The 21,038-nt window shown below is 39.8% G+C and overlaps 1 long non-coding RNA gene across 3 annotated transcripts in view; it reads right to left on the reverse strand.

The window, feature by feature from the left end:
* LOC138167519 (uncharacterized) overlaps positions 1–21,038 on the reverse strand; it is a 57,431-nt gene that overhangs the window by 11,172 nt on the left and 25,221 nt on the right. For all 3 annotated transcript variants that reach the window (XR_011169913.1, XR_011169912.1, XR_011169911.1), the window contains exon 2: positions 778–1,021. This is a non-coding gene — a long non-coding RNA (uncharacterized lncRNA). The remainder of the gene's footprint in view (positions 1–777; positions 1,022–21,038) is intronic.

Genomic DNA, 21,038 nt, shown 5'->3' on the forward strand with positions numbered 1-21,038 from the left:
AGGGGATCCAGGGTAGTGAGGTGGGGGGACATTACGCTCCTCACTATGGTCCTGTGGTCGGGAGGTTTTGTTTTAGGGGTGTCCTAAAGAGTGGGTGGGGCACAAGGATTCGGATACCCCTTTGGAAAGAACAGCTCCTAAGCCAGAGAGGGGGATGGGTGATGAGGTCTAGCCAGACATCAATATAAGGGAACTGATCTGGATGTCCTGGATTCCCTGTGACCACCCAACACACTGATTGGATAATTTGCTTGTTGAAACTTCCCTGAGAGGGCCAGCCCACCCTAAACATGGGCCACTCATTCATGCAATAAGAAATGAGTTTCCTCTTCTTCAAGGGGACCCCATAATCTGCTCCATCCTGATAGGCTACTCTAAAATGGCTCAGTATGCAACCCAGGGGAGTTTTTGATGTACTGGCTGAAACTCCCGTGTTCTGGGATGAAAAGACAGACAAAGAGCATAGTCTTATAAACAAATATATCTTCCCAGTGGAAATCAGAAAAGCTTCCTTGAAGGTGCTCATCTGATAGCCACTCAAATACCTGCTTCACAGAATAAAAACAGGGAAACTTTAAGCAAATGAGCTCAAGACAAAACTTTACGAACACAGAATGGATAGGACACATAAAAAGACAGACAAATAGACATTAACCAGACCACTTACGGACAAGAGGGATGACATGTCGAGCTTTACCTGGGGAAGAGATGACCCCTGCACAAATGGCTACATCTAGCCCTCCCCTCCTCCAGAAAACAGGACAGAATTTTACTCACCCCCAAACTAGAGGTCCTGGATCCATGAAAGGGCCGAATGAGGAGCAAGTCAAAGTCAGGAGGCAGGTGCAATCTTTCCCTCCTCAAGACCTGGGGCCGTGGAAAGTCCTCAGGGGCTAGCCTCCCTACAGATCGGGGCGAGCAGATGCCTACCTCCCAAGGCCAAGAGCTCTTCTTATTTGGGGATCTTTGCAGTGCCACAGAACACTGCAGATCTCACTGGGGCCTCCAATTTATGTTGAGCCTAAAGGAGGGAGACAAAAAATCACCAAGAGTAAAATTTGGAAGTATATTTTATTGCCACGGGACTGCCAGGGTCACATACCCAGATCAGACAGTCAGTTGGCACGGACAATGTGCCGGTTTTTAAAGTAAGTCAGGTTATGTAAGTCAAGACTACAATCTGATTTCACAGTGTATTTTTTAATTTCCCATGTACGCACAGTTTACCCTAGACTGAGGGTGGAGATGGGGAAGATCCAGTGGGGTGGAAAGGGGACAGGGAAGAATGGAGAAATATCTGGCAGGGGGGAAGGGAGGCAGGGGATGGGGGAGAATGGATAAATATCTGGCAGGGAGGCAGGAGGGGAATGGAGAAATATCAGGCAGGGATTTTACCCTAGGCTGAAATTCCTGCTCACAGATCAGTTGGGGGAGGGAAGGGTGGAGTTGTGCTCAACAATATCACCCCATCTTTCATCTCTGCTTTGCACTCATGTGTGGAATGCAGTCTCTCCCCCCTTCTCCCTGAGATATAGTACCACCTTCTTTATCAAGAGTTCCTAACCTGTCATCCATGGGCCTTTTTTCATATTTCAGTTGCTATTTTTCAATGTAATTGATTCGCTTTATCATTCTATATACTTTGTTTCATTCATTTAAAAACATTATTCTGAGAAGGGGTCCATAGGCCTCACCAGACTGCTAAAGGGTCCCGGATCCCCTTAACTGCCAGTGCTCTCTCACAAGCTACTTTGTATTTAAACTATTTTGTAATCATTTATATTTATTCTGCATGTACTTATATATGCTCATGTTGTCTCCCCTGACCCCTATTTCACCCTCAGAATGTATAGTAAGTAAGGACAATTTAATTCTTTGAATTTAAATCCTCAGCAGCTTTTAGCACTGTGCCTGACATATACTAGGTACTTAATAAACGCTTATTGCTTAATGGGTTGTTCGGGTAATTCATATACTCACTACAGGAGTAATTCCAAAAAATTGCCACCATTATACTAAATGGATGGGTCAGCTTCAAGGTCACATGTGGCCTTCTAGGTCCTTTGGTGCAACCTTTTGACCGAGTTCAAGTTTTACTGAACAAATCCTTTTATGAAGGGAATTTGTTCTGTGAAGTTTGGATTCTGTCAAAGGACCACACTTGAGGACCTAGAAGGGCCATATATGGCCTTGAAGCCAAGGTACCCCGCCACACACCCATAGACTATACAGGCTCAGATCTTGGCAAAGCAAAGACTGACAAAGACAAAGAAGGTTTAAAAAAGAAAATAGAATTGCCACAAGAAACAACAGACTGAAGAACGCTATTATTTAATGGTCAGATGTGACAGAATCAAAAAGTTCAAAGAGCCAGATTTTCAGAACTAGAAAGGATTTTACTGACCAATTCCTTTTATTCACCTATGGTAAGTGATTATCCAGTCCTTGCTTAAAGACTTCCAGTAAGAAGGGGAACCCACCACCCTCCAAGGCAACTCATTCCATTTTAGGCTAGCTCTAACTGTAAAAATAAATAAAATAATTTTGGGAAGCAAACAGCTCAGCCTTTGTGTTGTTCCTCCCACACAATACTTCATCTCCTTTCTTTTGCAATGGTTGTGCCCCATGCCTAGAGTGCCTTCCTGCCTTAACTCCACTTCTTAGGATTTCTGGCTTACTTCAAAACTATTCAGGTGCCATTAAGCCTTTCTTCATTCCTCCAGATGCTAATCTCTTCCCCCAAACCCCAGAATTTGTCTTGTATTTATCTTCAATGTATTTCTTTTATCATAGGATCATGGATTTTTAGCTATACGGGAACTTGAAGGCCATCAAAACCAATCCCTTCATTTTACACATAAGGAAACTGAGGCATAAAGAGGTTAAATAACTTGCCCAGGGTCATATAGATAGTAAGTGTCTGAGGCAGAATTTGAACTTGGGTCTCCCTGACTGCAAGCCTAACATTCTATCTACTATACCACCTACTCTCCTATTTCTAGATATATTTGTTCACATGTAAATGCCTTGAACAGATCATCTCATTTTTGTCTAACTCAGTTCCTGTAACACTGAGCTGACAAACATGTTCCCAGATATGTTTTCACAGACCTGGAGCTGTACATTTTTGGTAGGTTGAGTCTAGGGAGCTGTTCTCCAGATGCCAGTTGAAGAGAGCAAACACATATTATTGGGCAGCCCAACAAACACCAGCCTCTTTGTGGCCTTTATACACCTGAGAACAGGTTATGCTGGCAGCTCTTCTATGCTCAACATCAATCACAGGAAAAGATAATGCAGCAAACATTGGGCCAAAGGCCAATCCACTATTTGTAAGGAAACTATGAATCTTGTGATTGCTAATATTCATAAGTTGGAGAGCATTCAAGGCATATGACTTCTGCAAAATCATTTTTCTACAATTATAACAAAGAATTTGGGCCAAAGGAAAAAATCATAACCTTATAAAATGTTAAAGTAAGAAAAGACCTTCGAGATAATAGTGATGGTGATGACAGCTAGCATTAAATAGTACTTTGGGCAGCTAGGTGGTGCCATAATGCACAGAGCACTGGGTCTGAAGTCATGAAGACTCATCTTCCTTGAGTTCAAATCTGGCCTCAGACACTTACTGGTTGTGTGACCTTAGGCAAGGAAATGGCAAAACACTCCAGTATTTTTCCAAGAAAATCCCAAATGGAGAGAGTTGGACATGACTGAATAAAAGATTGAACAACAATGAAGTACTTTAAGATTTGTAAAGTTTTATACATTTGGGATAAGCCCAAGTCAGCCTTGCTTCATTCCCCTCCTGGCTGTGCTTCTGACTCCTACACATCTCAATGACTTCATTCAGTTGCCTCCTTCTTCTGTCTGGAACTACCCTCAAACATGAGGCCTTTTCATATTGGAATGTCCCTCCACCATACCATCACCTTTCTCCCACTGTTGAGGGCCTTCCATTTTGGAAATAGGACCTGATCAGCCATCTTCATTCTCCTCCCAAAGGTTCTTCTGCCTCTCTGGACTTTGCTGGCATCCCCCCTGCCTATTCCAGCTCCTGACATGTGTTGTTTTTTCCCCATTCAAATATAAACTCATTATCCCAAAAAGAAAACTCCTAGGAATATTATAGCCAGGTTCTGGAATTCCCAGATTAAGGAGAGAATATTATGAGCATCCAGGAAGAAACAATTTGAATATTGTGGAAACACAATCAGGATAACCCAGGATCTGGCAGCTTCTACACTGAGGGATCGAAGGGCTTGGAATATGATATTCCGGAGGGCAAAGGAGCTGGGATTAAAACCTAGAGTCACCTACCCAGCAAAAGTGAGTATCATGTTTCAGGGGAAAATATGGTCATTCAGTGGAATAGAGGACTTCCAAGCATTCTTGCTGAAAAAAACAGAGTTGAATAGAAAATTTGACATTCAGATACAAGAAGCAAGAGAAGCATGAGAAGGTAAACAGGGAAAAGAAATCATAGGGCACTTATCAAAGTTGAACTATTAACATTCCTACATGAAAAGCAATCATTGTAACTGATGAAACTTTTCTCAGTAGTTGAAGGGAATAGAAATATACATATGTCTATATCAGAGGGTAGATGGGCATATGAATACATATGTGAATGTGTGTATATATGTTTACAGGTATACATAGATAGAGGGTACAGGACCAATTTAACAGGAAGGGATGATACTTAAAATGTAAAATTAAGAGGTGAGAGAAGAATATAATGAGAGGAGATGGGGAGAGACACAATGGGGTAAACTATCTCATATAGAAGAGGCCAGGGAAAATGGTTACACTGGAGGGGAAGAATAGGAAGGCAAAAGGGAATGGGTCAACCTTATTCCCATTGAATTTGGCTTGAGGAGGGAATGAAATACACACTAAATAGGGTATCTCACCCTCCAAGAGAGTGGGGGGGGGAAGGGGATGAGACGGGGGAGGATGGAAAGGAGGGCAGGCGGGGGGGGGAGGGAAGTTGGAAGCACCCACTTTTGAAAAGGGATGGGATCAAAGTAGAGAACAGAACAAGTGGGAGGTGGGATAGGAGGGAGGGAAATATAGTCAGTCTTTTACAATATACCTACTATGTTATTGTTTTGCATTAGCCACACATGTACAACCTATACTGAACTGCTTATCTTCCCAGTAAGGGTAGGTGACAAGGGAGAAAGGGAATGAATCTGGAATTCAAAGTTTTAAAATCAAATGTTTAAATATGTGTGTATATATATATATGTATATATACTATTATTAATACTATTTTACATGTAATTGGGAAATAAGATATACAGGCACTGGGGCATAGAGATCCACTGGAAAAGTCAAAAGGGGTATGGGAGAAAATATGGGAGAAAGCAGATTGGAGGAGGGGATATCCTGTGGGATTGCTATTTGGGGGCGGTGGGTAGGGGGAAAACGGGGAGAAAATTTGTAACTCAAAATCTGGCAGAAATGAATGATGCAAATCAGAAGTTAATAAAGCATTTGAAAAAAAAAGAACAGAATATAAACTCTTTGAGAGCAGGACTATACTTTTTTTTGTAACTTATATTTGTACTCCCAGCACTTAGCATAATGCCTGGCACATAATATGCACTTAATAAATAATTATTGCCTATCTATTTATCAGTTATCTCATTTGATCCTCCCAACAACCCTGTGAGGTAGGCATTTTATAGATGAGTAAACTAAGGCTGATGTAAGTGAAGTGATTTGCCTAAGGTCACATAACTAAGTTAGAAGCAGGATTTGAACTCGGGTCTTCCTGACTCCAAGTCCCACACTCTAGCCACATCTGCTCTAAACCCACTTCCCCCTTTTTGTAGAGATAAAATGACTTCTCCAGAATCACACAGGGAGCTAGTAACAATGCAATGACTAATAACATAGGTCAAAACTCACTGGTCTTTCCACCATACCATGTCACATTCTGGGAGCCATGATTTTGTGGCTGTGGAATCCCTGAAAAAATTGTTTGAAGACTTTTCATAAAAGAGAGGTTGGTAGATACTGAAGCAACAGTCTCTGACCAGGCAACCTATACTTTCAAACTATGAGCCTTTTGAGCCATAATTTCTCAAACTTGGTTATCAGTCTGTAAAGTCAAATATTCTTTGGTTATTTGTAACCAGCAATCTGTACTAGTAATACTCGAAATATTAAACACAAAAACATCCATGTCCTCTGAGAATGTGCAAAAAGTTCCACTAAACTATAAATAATGATCTCACCATAGTTATGTTCCTGGAAGGACATTTAAAATGTTCTCCTTACCAGTGTAAAGAAACGATTTCATCTCTATGAGAAAACCAAAGAATGACTTGTTAGTTTATAATTTATTTCATTATTGGACATGGAAAACACATGTTTTGGTTCCATCAGACTTAGAGTAAGCCCCAGGCAAATAAATATTTAAGTAGTGACCATAAGGTGTCAAAGATTTTTGAGCAACTTTTGCCTCAGGAAATACAGTCAACACATATCATGAATGACCAGGAAATCTAAAACCCTGGGGTCATCATTGATGGAAGTCAAAGGAGCATAAAAAAAAAAAAATCTTGTAGATTTATAAATTGGCTCCTAGAATGCTAATTTAAATATAAGGCAAGATATGAAGTGATTAGAAGGAAAAAAAAGGACCCATCTTGGTTGTGTACAATTTCCATTTGAAAAATAAGGAAGTGGGATGTTTTGCGTTTAATTTCAAATAGAGAGCTAAGGATATGTGATGGTTTGTATGACTTTGGGCGAGTCACTTAAACTCTATGGGTGTCAACTTCTATATCTATAAAATGGGAACTGTTAAGGGAGGAAGTTGGACTCCACAGTTTCTAAGGCCCCTTCCAGCTTTAAATCTATGGTTAGATGATCACATATGTGATTCTTTGTCTTAATTCAGCTGGAAGTAGCATGGCTTATCCACAGTCACATATTTATTCCCTTCTACCCCTCCCAATAAATAGTCATTGCTGTTCAGTAGTTTCAGTCATGTCCAATTCTTGGTGACCCCATTTGGAGTTTTCTTAGCAGAGAGTGGTTTGTTATCTCCTTCTCCAGCTCATTTTACAGATGGGGAAACTGAGGCAAACAGGGTTAAGTGATCTTCCCAGGGTCATACAACTAGTAGGTGTCTGAGGCCAGATTTGAACTCAGGTCTTCCTGACTCCAGGCCTGGCCCTCTTTCCACTATGGCACCTAGCTGCCCCCAATAAATGGTAGTAGGATGCTGTTGTAGTTATTGTTATTGTTCATCCTTTGTTCTCTAAGAAGACCAATGACATCACAAGGGTGATGTCTCGACTTGCAAGTGAATTGGATATGAATGAGGCAGAGCTGTGCAAAGTCAAAAAGTCATCAGCTTCACTCTTTCCTCCAGAGTCACTGAAGTCTGGTGGCAAGACAAAGGTCAAGATGATGGGCAATGGCCCAGGATCAGGATGCTTTTAAATTCTTCTGAAAAGTAGGATGGCATTGTACCTCATTAAAGGTCCTTCCTCTCACCCCCCACATTGCACAAACTCTGATTTTGTGTGTGTGTGTGTGTGTTTTATAGTATTGGACACAGAACTTTAAAATCTAGAAAGGAAGTGTGTTTTTCATTTTCACTTCAACAACACCCCCAAAACCAGCTATTTTTTTCCCTCCTATAGTTTAACCAGAGTGCTGATTTACAGGGTTCCTTTCTCTTCCCTAGCTGTAAGAGAAGAATTGGCTCTGTTTTTCTCATCCTTACTCATGGAGAAACTTTCCCTAGATTATATTTTTAAAAATCCAAATTCTAATTTACTGTGTATCCTGCATCCCCGATTTCTACAACAGTTCGGATATGCTACAGCTCCATTCTGACCACTCACACACCACACTGCATCATTGCAACTATATACTCATGGTAAACCACAAGGCCACATATAACCCTCAAGGAAGAATCTGGACAGTAAACATCACATGTAGGCGTACACACACACACACACATACACACACACACACACACACACACACACACACACACACACACATACCCCAAACTCAACTTCTTCATCTGATTATGTTTTATCACAACATTCCTGAGGTTTTCTGGAGGCCCTCATCATGGAAGACTGGGGTCCAGTGGAGAAAACTCTGGGTTTGAAACCAGAGGACCTGATCAAATCCCAGCTGCTACTTCCTACCTGTTCTACCTAGGACAAGGAACTTAACCTCACTCTAGGCCTCAGTTTTGGGTTAGATGAGCTCTAAGACCCAAAAAGAATTCCCCAAGTGCTTAAAAAGAATTTTAAAAAGCAAATTAGAGAAGTAGAAGAAAACTGGAAAAGAAACGAGAATAGTGCAAGAGAATCATGAAAAAAGAGTCAATAGCATGGGGGCAAATATACAGAAATTTACCAAGGAAAATAGCTCCCTAAGAAATATAATTGGCCAAATGGAAAAGGAAGTACAAAAGCTCACTGAAGAAAATAATTCCTTAAAAATTAGAATTGAGCAATTGGGAACAAATGACTCTAAGAGACATCAAGATATGATAAAACAAAATAAAAAAAGTAAAAAAAAAAGTAGAAGAAAATGTGAAATTTTTCATTGGAAAAACTGACCTAGAAAATAGAACCAGGACAGATAATAGAAGAATTATTGGACAACCTAAAAGTTGTGATTGAAAAAAAAGTCTGGAAACATCTTTCAAGAAATTATCCAAGAAAATGTTCTTGACATATTAGAACCAGAAGGCAAAATAGATATTGAAAGAATTCACCAGTCACCACCTGAAAAAGATCCCAAAATGAAAATTCACAGGAATATCATAACCAAATTAAAAAAAAATCCTTCAGAGATCAAGAAGAAAGTTTTGCAAATGAACAAAAAAGAAACAATTTAAATATGATGGAGCTACAGTCAGGGTTACACAGGATTTGGCAGCTTCCAAAGAACTGAAGAGCTTAGAATATGAGATATCAGAAGGCAAAGGATTTGGGATTATAATCAAGAATCACCTACCCAACAAAATTGAATATAATCTTTCAGAGGCAAAAAAAAAAAAAATGGATATCCATAGAGGATTTTCAAGCATTCCTAATTAAAAGACCAGAATTGAATAAAAAATTTCACCTCCAAATACAAGATTCAAAGGAAACATAAAAAAGGTTTAAAGAAAGAAATAAGAAAAAATATAAGAAATTCAATAAGGTAAAATGGTTTATACTTTTATATGACAAGATAATATTTGTAACTCTTAAGAATTTTATTACTATGAGAGCAATTAGAAGGAGTATACGTAGACAGATAATGTAGCTATAAGGTGACTGATGGGATGATACCCCAAAAAAACAAAATAAAGTAATGAGAAAGAAAATTGCACCAGAAGAAGAGGGGGAGGGAAGGTGGGATTGAAAGTGGTAAATTATCTGACATAAAAGAGGCATGAAAGAGATATTATAATGGAGGAGAAGTTGGAGGGGTAATGGGCAAAGCTTAAACCTTTCTCTCATCAAAATTTGTTCAAAAAGGGTATAATATCCAACCACACAAATACAGATTAGATACAGAAATCTGGTTTTATTATCTCCATTTTATACATGAGGTTATTGTTGTTATTGTTCAGTCATTTTCAGTAGGATCCAACCCTCCATGACCCCATCTGAAATTTTCTTGACCTAAGATACTGTATTAGATTACCATTTCTTTTTCCAGCTCATTTTACAAATGAAGAAACTGAGACAAACCAGGTTCAGTGACTTGGCCAGGGTCACCCAGCAAGTAAGTTTCTGAAGCCATATTTGAACTCAGAAAGATAGGTCTTCCTGACTCCAAGTCCATCCTTAGCTTCCCCAAACATGAGGTAACCAAATCAAAAAGAGGATAAATGAATCTCCCATAACCAAACTAATAAAAGTATCTGAGGCAGGATTTGAATGGCTATAGGTTTTCCTCCTTCCAGGTTTAATGCTGCTACACTAAGCTACCTCACAAAAAACTAAGGCCCAGAAGATTTAAGTAATTTGACTAATGTCACACAGGAAATAAGTAGTAGATGAAGGATTTGAACTCCAATCATTTGACTTTAAATCTAGTGTTATCTCCACTGTATCATTCCTAGGCCCATACCTGGAAATCCTGGTGTCCACACTCTGGATCTATCACCAGCACAAGGCAATAGAGGCCAAAAAGGACATAAGAGCCAGACAAAAGGGCTGGTTCTGGGACTGCCCGTCTGTTATGGGAATGGGAATTTAAGATCTTCCCTACTCCTAGGCCCTTTGATAGGCTTAAGTGACTCTGAGAACATTCCTTGATTTGAAAATATACTCTGCCAGGGCGGCTAGGTGGCTCAGTGAGTAAGAGCGCTGGCCCTGGAGTCGGGAGCACCCAGGATAGGTTCTGGCCTCAGATACTTAACAGCCACACAAAAAAACTGGCCATGTAACCTTGGGCAAGTAACTTAAACCCAATTGCTTTAAAAAAAAAAAAAGAAAAGAAAATATGCTCTGCCTCCTAATAGGCTGAATGTAGTCACATGGAGCCTTTGGTGGGAGGCTTGGTTTGCAGGAATGCCCACATCTGAGGGTTGTGACATTCTCTGAGCCAGGAGAAGGCTATATATGCCCTGATGTGAGATTTTGCTTTGGGGCTCACTTTGGGAAGAGTTGTGTGATTTGACCAAATGAGACTCTGGGCCCAGATGTTGATGCTTCCCTCTCTGGTAACTCATACTGGTCAGACAGTTGGAGGCCTGTCTGCTGATATGTTTCTCTGTATTTGTTGTCTGCTTGTAACCTCTGTATTCTCTGAAGTGGGGTGCTGACCTTTTTCAACTGAGCTAGGTAAATGACATATGTTTGATTAAAACAAGACTGTTAACTCATTTTGAGTTGCTTTCCTTTAGAAAAGCAGATCTAAGAACCTGTGTTGGCAGCCACCCGGGGTATGGCAGGGTGCTTGCTGCTACTCCATCCTACACCTTCCCATGCAACCCTCACTAGTCACAGGACAGCACAGCTGGACCATGAAGAGCCTTATCATTTTTCTTCCAGGTTTTTGTAGGGTTTTTAATTGATATCATTTATTTTTACATCCATCATTTCCTGATCTACTCAAACTTTCCTTCATCCCATTGTCTGACAAAAATTAAGCAAAATTAACCAACAAAGCAACTACTTCTGACAATGTGTGTTATATTTAGCAGCTATAGCCTTCTACCTCAGCTAGGTAGCACACTGGATAGAGCACCAGGCCTGGAATCAGGAAGACTTGAGTTCAGATTCAGTCTCAGACACTTACTAACTGTGTCTCCCCGGCCAAGTCACTTAACTTCTGTTTGCCTCAGTCCCCTCAACTGTAAAATGGGGGAAAAGATAGAACTTTCCTGCTGGTATTACTGTGAGGATTAAATGAGATAATGTTTGTAAAGTGTTTAGCACAGACCCTGGAACATAGTAGGTGCTTAACAAATATTTGCTTTCTTCCTCTCATATAAGAGGAATTTGTATTTCTTTTTTTATGATTTTTTTTCATTTTTCAAATGCTATATTAACTTCTGATTTACATCATGCATTTCCACCAGATTTTGAGTTACAAATTCTCTCCCAGTTTTTCCCCTACCCACCACTCCAGAATAGCAGTCACACAGGATATCCCCTCCAATCTTCTCTCTCCCATATCTTCTCCCATACCCCCTTAGACTTTTCCAGTAGGGCATGGTGGATCTCTATTCCCCCGTGCCTGTATATCTTCTATCCCAAATACATGTAAGATAGTACTAATAATAGTATATATGTATCTATAATTTTAAACATTTGATTTTAAAACTTTGAATTCCAGATTCATTCCTTTCCTCCCTTGTCACCCACCCTTACTGGGAAGATAAGCAGTTCAGTATAGATTGTACATATGTAGCTAATGCAAAACATTAACATAGTAGATTGTAAAAGACTGACTATATTTCCCACCCATCTATCCCACCACCCACTTGTTCTATTCTCTACTTTGATCCCGTCCCTTTTCAAAAGTGGGTGCTTCCAATTTCCCTCCCCCCCAGCCTGCCCTCCTTTCCATCATCCCCCCTCTCATCCCCTTCCCCCTACTCTCCTGTAGGGTGATACCCAATTTAGTGTGTATTTCATTCCCTCCCGGAGCCAAATTCAGTGAGAATAATGTTGACGCATTCCCTTTTGCCTTCCTATTCTTCCCCTCCACTGTAAGCCTTTACCCTTGCCTCTTCTTTATGAGATAGTTTACCCCATTCTATCTCTCTCCATCTCCTCTCATTATATTCCTCTCTCATCTCTTAATTTCCCCTGTTAAGTATCATCCCTTCCTATTAAATTGGTCCTATACCCTCTATCTATGTATACCTGTAAGCATATATACACACATTCACACATGTATTCATATGCCCATATACCCTACGATATAGACATATATATAATATATTTCTATTCCCTTCAACTATTTTCATACTGAGAAAAGTTTTATCAATGACAATTATCGTTTTTCCATGTAAGAAAGTTAATAGTTCAACTTTGATCAGTGTCTTATGATTTCTTTTCCCTGTTTACCTTCTCAAGTTTCTCTTGCTTCTTGTCTATATATGTCAAATTTTCTATTCAACTCTGGTTTTTTCATCATGAACGCTTGAAAATTCTCTGTTCCACTGAATGACCATATTTTCCCCTGAAACATGATACTCAGTTTTGCTGGGTAGGTGATTCTTGGTTTTAGACCCAGCTCTTTTGCCTTCCAGAATATCCTATTCCAGGCCCTTCGATCCCTCAGTGTAGAAGCTGCCAGATCCTGTGTTATCCTGATTGTGTTTCCACAATATTCAAATTGTTTCTTCCTGGCTGCTCGTAATATTCTCTCCCTGATCTGGGAATTCCGGAGCCTGGCTATAATATTCCTAGTTTTCTTTTGGGGATCTTTTTCAGGAGGTGATCGGTGGATTCTTTCAACCTCTATTTTGCTTCTGGTTCTAAAACATCAGGGCAATTTTCCTTGAGAATTTCTTGGAGGATGATTTCTAGGTTCTTTCCCTGATCGTGGCTTTCAGGTAGTCCAATAATTTTTAAATTATCTCTCCTGGATCTATTTTCCAGGTCAGTGATTTTTCCCATGAGATATTTCACATTACCTTCTATTCTTTCATTTGTTTGGACCTGTTTTAACATCGTCTTGATTTCTCTTAAAGTCACTAGCTTCCCTTTGCTCCAATCCAAATCCAAGGGAATGATTCTCCTCATTGAGCTTTTGAGGTTCTTTTTCCATCTGGAAAATTCGGCTTTTTAAGGCATTCCTCTCCTCAATGCCTTTTTGAGCCTCTTTTGCCAGTTGAGTCAGTCTGTTTTTTAACTTGTTATTTTCCTCAGTCAGGCTGTTGACTCTCATTTCATAATTTTCTTGTATTGTTCTCATTTCTCTTCCCAATTTTTCCTCCACTTCTCTTATCTGCTTCTTAAGGTCCTCTATGGCCTGTAACCAGCTCATATTTTCCTTTGAAGCTTTTGGTGCAGGAGTTCTGACTTCACTGTCTTCTCCTGTTTCATGCTTTGCTCCTTTTTGTCCCCAAAATAGAAGTCTAATGTTGGAATCATCTGTTTGTTTTGTTTCCTTTGTCTGGTCATGTCACCCCTCAGTCACTTGACCCCTGGGCTTTTTGCCACAGTAGGACTCTGCCACCAGACAGGGGAACTTTTGTCCCAAACGCTGGGGTTTTCTCAGCTGCTGGAGGTATTAGTTGGGTGGCTTCTCTGAAGCCTCCACATGCTCTGGCAAGCAGGTCACACACCCCAGGACCACTACCCTAGACTGCAATTCAGATCCAAGCAGATTAAAGCAAGAGCAATTACCCCTCAGATTGGTTGCTTGGTCCCCCTACAGTCTGCAGACCAGGAGCTGAAGCTGCCACATGGGACTGGTTGTGCCAGGCATCTCAGCAGTTTCTCACTCTGGGGGCAAAAGCCAAAGCTCTCCCAACTACTGGTCCCGAAGTCCACACTGCACTGACCTGTCACTTTGTCCTTCGCATGTATGTGTTGATGAATCAGCCACAGCTGGTGGTAATCTGGAGTCCCTCCAGCTGGCAGCTGGTCAAACCTGCCCTGGGGCTAAAACCTTTGGCTCACAGGGGCCTGGGCTCGGCTCCCAGAGCCAATTCCTGCCGGCCTGCCAGGCTGTCCTCAGCAGGAGGTTAGCTTCTCTGTGTCATTTTGTGGGTTCTGCAGCTCCAAAGTTTCTTTAGTGTCCCCTTTTACATGGATTGGGGAAGGTGGAAGCCGGAGCCACAGGGAGGTACTGATTCTTCTCTGCCATCTTGACTCAGGAATTTGTATTTCAACCTCAATTTTCTGGAACCAAAATTGTTTGAAAGTCTGCAAGATATTTGTAATGTATGATCCCACTCGAGCCTCATGACAACCCTGCAAGGTAGGTGCTGCATATATTCTTTTTATATATATATAGTGATTTATTTTTTCCTCAATTGCATGTAAAAATAATTTTAACATTAATTATTTTTAAGTTTTGTATTCCAAATTCTATCCTTCTCTCCCCCCTTCTTAAGATGGTAAGCAATTTGATATAGGTGATATATGTGCAATCAAATTATAGGTATTCTTATCTCCATTTTACAGATGAGGAAACTGAGACTCAGAAGGTTAAATAACTTGTAATTATCAAAGAATTTGAACCTTGTCTTCCTGACTCCAGTTCCAACGCTCTATCCACTAAGATGTCTCCTTTTCAAGTCAGTACCATCTGAAAATGGCCCAGATCTAATTGCCTGAGATAATGCTATTTCATTTGCCATTTCATTTTCAGTGCTTTTTGATTTTTCCTTTGAAGTTACGTCCTATTTCTCAATTAAAGGCAAAAGGGGGCAGGGAACACTCCATTTTAGAGAGCTCTTGGCCATACCAATTGGCAAGCCATTTAGAATGAATTTTGAGGCTTGTTGTTACAACATGATTAGATTTGTAATTAGGACATACCTGAGTTCAAATCCTGCTCTTGACATTAACTGTGTATTTCTGAGCAAGCTACTGAATCTCTCTCATCCTCAGATTTGTCATGTATAAAATGAAGATAATAATAACCCCTTCCTCACCAGATTCTTTGTGAGGCTCAAAAGAGACTGTGAGGAACTTTACAAATATTAAACATTTAAGTGCTATGTAAAAATTAGTCGTAACAGTTATCAGTCATGCTTCCCAAGCTAAATCACCACACCTAGCCAGTCTTTTTGCTCACTTACCCTGAGGCATGCCTATAATCCTGTCAGCAAAAGATGGACTGATGAAAAAGTACCTCCTGAAGAAAGCTGCACTTCCACAAATTGTTTTCCATTTAACTAGATAAACCAATCCTCCAATGGTCATCACCAAAGAGTTTCCCTCCTCTACATTTCCTCCCTGAATGGCCATTAACTCTTGTCTGCCAAATGGTGTGGGAGGGGGAGGGGGTGGTACTTGACCAAGATAAGGCAGGTAGCTTGTCATTGAACAATACTACAGGTACTGCAGAAGCCTGAGCTCTCAAACATCATAATCTTTTTTTATATTTTATGTTTTAATATGTACTAGCAGGGCTCTCATCCTGGTGCGTTAGAGGAAACATTAAGGAAGATGGATTTTCTGAGGGCCAAGAAGGATCCAGATACTCAGGAAAAGTGGTACAATAGAAAAGGATGATAAGACTTAGACGAGTCAGTCTCAACGTTAGCGCTGGCATTTGTGTGACAATTATATACCACCTTGTGACCTTAGACAAGCTCCTTTTTTTCATTTTCTTCTTCAAATATGATCGTTTTATTTTTTGTCTACACAGATATTACTAAGTTTTCCACTGTGAGGGAAAAATGGAATTTCTCACTTAAGAACCCAAGTTTTGGGAAAGCCTAAAATTGTATCCCAAGTATTTCCACTACATTTATGGAGCGCCCCTCTGAAGGAGGGACTTATCGCTTGGCCCACTGTCTGATCATCCCCAGCTCTTCAACAGGCTCCCAGTGTTGGTGAATTGTGGTAAGTTTTTCAGGCTGGTTAGGATTCACATTTCCCATGGTTATGGATTTTTCTTTCTGTTAGTGATCACATTAATTTTTTTAAAAGAATATTTGGACAAATTCTGTGAAACTCACACATGTGATCAAAGAAATAATTTCTTTCATTGTCATCAATAGTTGTAAGAGGCTCATGATTGCAGCTTTTGGGATGGCAACCACCAAAAAACCAAGGATTTCCAGATACTACAGAGGATGAATAAAAAGATCCAAAAGTTCAATGAACAAGCTTTCACTACTGGTATAAGAGTGACACTAGCTATTGTTTTCACTCTATTGGGTGTCTCTGCTGAGTTAATGCTGCTCTCTGATGCCATTTTCTCATCCTTGGTTGAGATCCAGTTTCTTTCTTCCAGGGGAATGATGTACTAGCTCTTTTATCTGTAGGGGCTAATGTTAGCTATTTTGTGATATAGACCACAGACAGATATACCCAGTCAGTTAGCTAAAGAACCTCTAAGGGATTTTAAGTCTGTCTCTTGATCCCACTTGTAGACATAGCTCTTTCAGTATAAATTTTTATGTGACTTAGAGAAAATTCCTTTTAATTCTTTCCCCCTCCTATGTTACCAATAATCATATTTGAAAATCATAGGAGCTATAAACTGGGGATCGGCTGAAGAAGTTGTGGTATGTGATTATGATGGGATACTATTGTACTACAAGAAATGATGAGCAGGATGCTCTCATAGAAAGATGGAAAGACTTGCTTGGACTTATAGAAAGTGAAATGTACTGTGTACAAAGGAACAGCAATATTGCAAGAAAATCCAAATCCAAGGGAATGATTCTCCTCATTGAGCTTTTGAGATTCTTTTTCCATCTGGAAAATTCGGCTTTTTAAGGCATTCCTCTCCTCAATGCCTTTTTGAGCCTCTTTTGCCAGTTGAGTCAGTCTGTTTTTTAACTTGTTATTTTCCTCAGTCAGGCTGTTGACTCTCATTTCATAATTTTCTTGTATCGTTCTCATTTCTCTTCCCAATTTTTGTGAATGACTTAGCTCTTCTCAGCAATACAATGTTCCAAGACACCTCTGTAGGACTTATGGAAAATGCTCTCCATCCCCAGAGAAAGAACTGAAGGTGTCTGAATACAGATTAAAACATACTTTTTTTTCCTCTCTTTACTTTTCTTAAGATTTCACAACATAACTATTATGGTTATGTTTTGCATGACTACACATGTATAACCTATATTGAATTACTTGCCATTTTAATGGGGGGAGGGAGGAGGGGGAGGAAGGGAGAGAATTTGGAACTCAAAGTTTTAAAAGCCAATGTTAAAAATTATTTTTATATGCAATTGGGGAAAACTAAAATACTAAATTAAAGCTAAAAAAAAAAAGAAAATCTTCGGAGCTGAGCGGAGAAAATCAAAAGAAGTATATGACTCCTGTTTGGCTGCCTTTTCTTCATTATTAATAGTAAAAAAAAAACTACATTAATACTATATTACAGAAAGGTTGTTGTAAATCTTAAAATGATATAAATATTAGTGTTGTAGTTTGGGGGGGTTAATTCTTATGTTATTCAGCAAGATTGATTCAGGTTTAAAGCTTTAATCAGTTTCATCTAGAATCTTTGTGATTTCTCTTATAATTTCTGGTTCCTTCTCCTCTGACTATAATTCTTTTGGACAGTATACTTCCCTTAGCAATCCATTTTATGTGCACTCACCAGACTGAATAAAATATTTCCGTTAGCTCCCATTTTGACCCATAGGAGGCCCTTTTTTCACTTTATCTTAACCTTAAAACTATTTTTCTTTTAGTGTCCTAGGCCCCCAAACAAGTTGATATCCCTTCAGTTGTGACCATCCATGGTTGGCATTCCCTTTTATTAGATAAAAAAGGTATTTTATTCATCTTTCATTTTATGAGCCTCCAATCTCCAAACTCATTCTGAATAACCCCAATCCTCTCTTAATCCTTTTAATCTTTCTTGCAATTGTGTGCTAGCATCTGAATTAACTAAAGTAATACTATGATTTCTTATTGCTTAGCATTTCAGCATTTCCCTTCCTGTGTGGGAATAAAATTACCTGTTCCATGAATTATATAGAGCACAATTCATATTTGTACATTGGGTACCTTTTCACTTCCTCTCCCTCACTCCTTAGACTAGAGTCAAAAATAGCATTATTGGGGGTGGAGCCAAGATGGAGGCATAGAAGCAGGAAGACACCCTGTGCTCCCCTGTAACCATCTCAAATACCTATAAAAATGACTCTAAATAAATTTTAGGGCTACAGAACCCACAAAGTGATAGAGAGAAACAAACCTCCTGCTGAAGACAGCCAGCAGGCAGACAGGAAGACATCACAGAGCGATGGAAGCAGAGCCCAGCCCTTCTTGAGCCTGCAGTTTTAGCCTCAGCATAGCCCAACCAGTCACAGCTAGAGGGACATCAGGAAAGTAGATCACCAGAAACTGTGGAAGTTTCCAGAATTATCAACCCATAAATGCCAAAGACAAAGTGAGAGGTCAGAGTAGACTTTGGGAACAGGGAGTGCAGGAGTGTGGTCCAGCTTCTGTCCCCTGGAAGGAGAAGCAGCTGAGGCACAGTAGCCATGCAGCCACCACCGTGTGCCTGCTTCAGAGCTCCTGGCCTATAGATTGTAGGGGGACCAAGCAACCATTCTGAGGGGTAATCACTCTAGCATTAACCTGCTTGGATCTGAATTGCTGTCTAGGGTGGAGGTCCTGGGATATGTGACCAGTGAGCCAGAGTGTGTGGTGGCTTCAGAGAGGGCAGCCAAATAATAACTCTGGCAGCTGCAAAAACCCCAGCAATTTAGGACAAAGTTCTCCTCTCTGGAAGCAGAGCTCTACTATGGCAAAAAGCTCAAAAGTTAAGTAATTGAGTGGCAACATGAGCAAGCAAAGGAAGCAAAGCAAGCACCGCAATCCAACTTTGGATTCCTTTTTTGGGGACAAAAAGTATCAAAGCATGGAACAGGAGGAAGACAATGAAGTCAGAACTCCTGAACCAAAAGCTTCCAAGAAAAATATGAACTGATTACAGGCCATGGAGGATCTTAAGAAGAATTTTGAAAACCAAACAAGAGAAGTGAAGGAAAAATTGGGAAGAGAAATGAGAATGGTGCAAGAAAATCATGAAAAAAGAGTCAACAATCTGACTGAAGAAAATAACACCTTAAAAAAATAGACTGATTCAAATGGCAAAAGAGGTTCAAAAAAACAATAAGGAGAAGAATGCCTTAAAAAGCCGAATTTGCCTGATGGAAAAAGAATCTCAAAAACTCACTGAAAAGAAAAATTCCTTCAGAATTATATTGGAGCAAATGGAAGCTAGTGACTTTATGAGAAATCAAGAAACTATTAAACAGAACCAAACAAATGAAAAAAATAGAAGGCAATGTGAAATATCTCATTGGAAAAACCACTGACATGGAAAATAGATCCAGGAGAGATCATTTTAAAAATTATTGGATTACCTGAAAGCCATGATCATAAAAAGAACCTAGAAATCATCCTCCAAGAAATTCTCAAGGAAAATCACCCTGATATTTTAGAATCAGAGGGCAAAATAGAGGTTGAAAGAATCCACTGATCACCTCCTGAAAAAGATCCCAAAAAGAAAACTCCTAGGAATATTACAGCCAGGTTCCAGAGTTTCCAGATGAAGAAGAAAATATTACAAGCAACCAGGAAGAAACAATTTGAATATTGTGGAAACACAATCAGGATAACACAGGATCTGGCAGCTTCTGCACTGAGGGATCGAAGGGCTTGGAATATGATATTCCGGAGGTCAAAGGAGCTAGGATTAAAACCAAGAATCACCTACCCAGCAAAACTGAGTATCATGTTTCAGGGAAAATATGGAATAGAGGACTTTCAAGTATTCATGATGAAAAAGTCAGAGTTGAATAGAAAATTTGACATTCAGATACAAGAAGCAAGAGAAGCATGAGAAGGTAAACAGGGAAAAGAAATCATAAGGAACTTATCAAAGTTGAACTATTTACATTCCTACATGGAAAAATGATAATTGTAACTTACTAAACTTTTCTCAGTATGAGAATAGTTGAAGGGAATATAAATATATATGCATGTATGCATACATACATATATATGTCTATATAGGAGGATATATGGGCGTATGAATATATATGTGAATGTGTGTATATACGTGTACAGGTATACATAGACAAAGGGCACAGAACCAATCCAAAAGGAAGGGATGATACTTAAAAGGTGAAATTGAGAGGTGAGAGGAGAATATAACGAGAGGAGATGGGGAGAGACAGAATGGGGTAAATTATCTCATATAGAAGAGGTAAGGGAAAACTGTTACAATGGAGGGGAAGAACAGGAAGGCAAAAGGGAATGGGTCAACCTTGCTCTCATTGAATTTGGCTTGGGGAGGGAATGACATACACACTAAATAGGCTATCTCACCCTACAGGAGAGTAGGGGTTAAGGGGATGAGAGGGGGAATGATGGAGGGGAGGGCAGGTTGGGGGAAAGGAAGTTAGAAGCACACACTTTTGAAAAGGGGCAGAGTCAAAGTACAGAATAGAACAAGTGGGGGGTCGGGATAGGGTGGAGGGAAATATAGTCAGTCTTTCACAATATATCCACTATGGAAATGTTTTCTGTAGCTGCATGTGTACAACTCATATTGAATTTCCTATCTTTCCCAGTAAGGGTGGATGACAAGGGAGGAAGGGAAACAATCTGGAATTCAGAGTTTTTAAATCAAATGTTTAATATATATGTGTATATATATATATACATATATATATATATATTTTTTTTAACATGCAACTGAGAAATAACATATACAGGCACTGAAGTATCAAGATCCATCTTGCCCTACTGGAAAGTCGGAGGGGGGATAGGGGAGGACATAGGAGAGAGCAGACTAGGGGAGGGGGTATACAGTGGGATTGCTGTTTTGGGGTGATGGGTAAGGGAAAGACAGGAGAAAATTTCAACTCAAAATCTTGTGGA

Source organism: Petaurus breviceps, unplaced genomic scaffold (assembly GCF_028583685.1).
Source record: "Petaurus breviceps papuanus isolate PSGF00001 unplaced genomic scaffold, PetGlider_PUasm1.0 229, whole genome shotgun sequence".
In the NCBI taxonomy this organism is placed as follows: domain Eukaryota; kingdom Metazoa; phylum Chordata; class Mammalia; order Diprotodontia; family Petauridae; genus Petaurus; species Petaurus breviceps.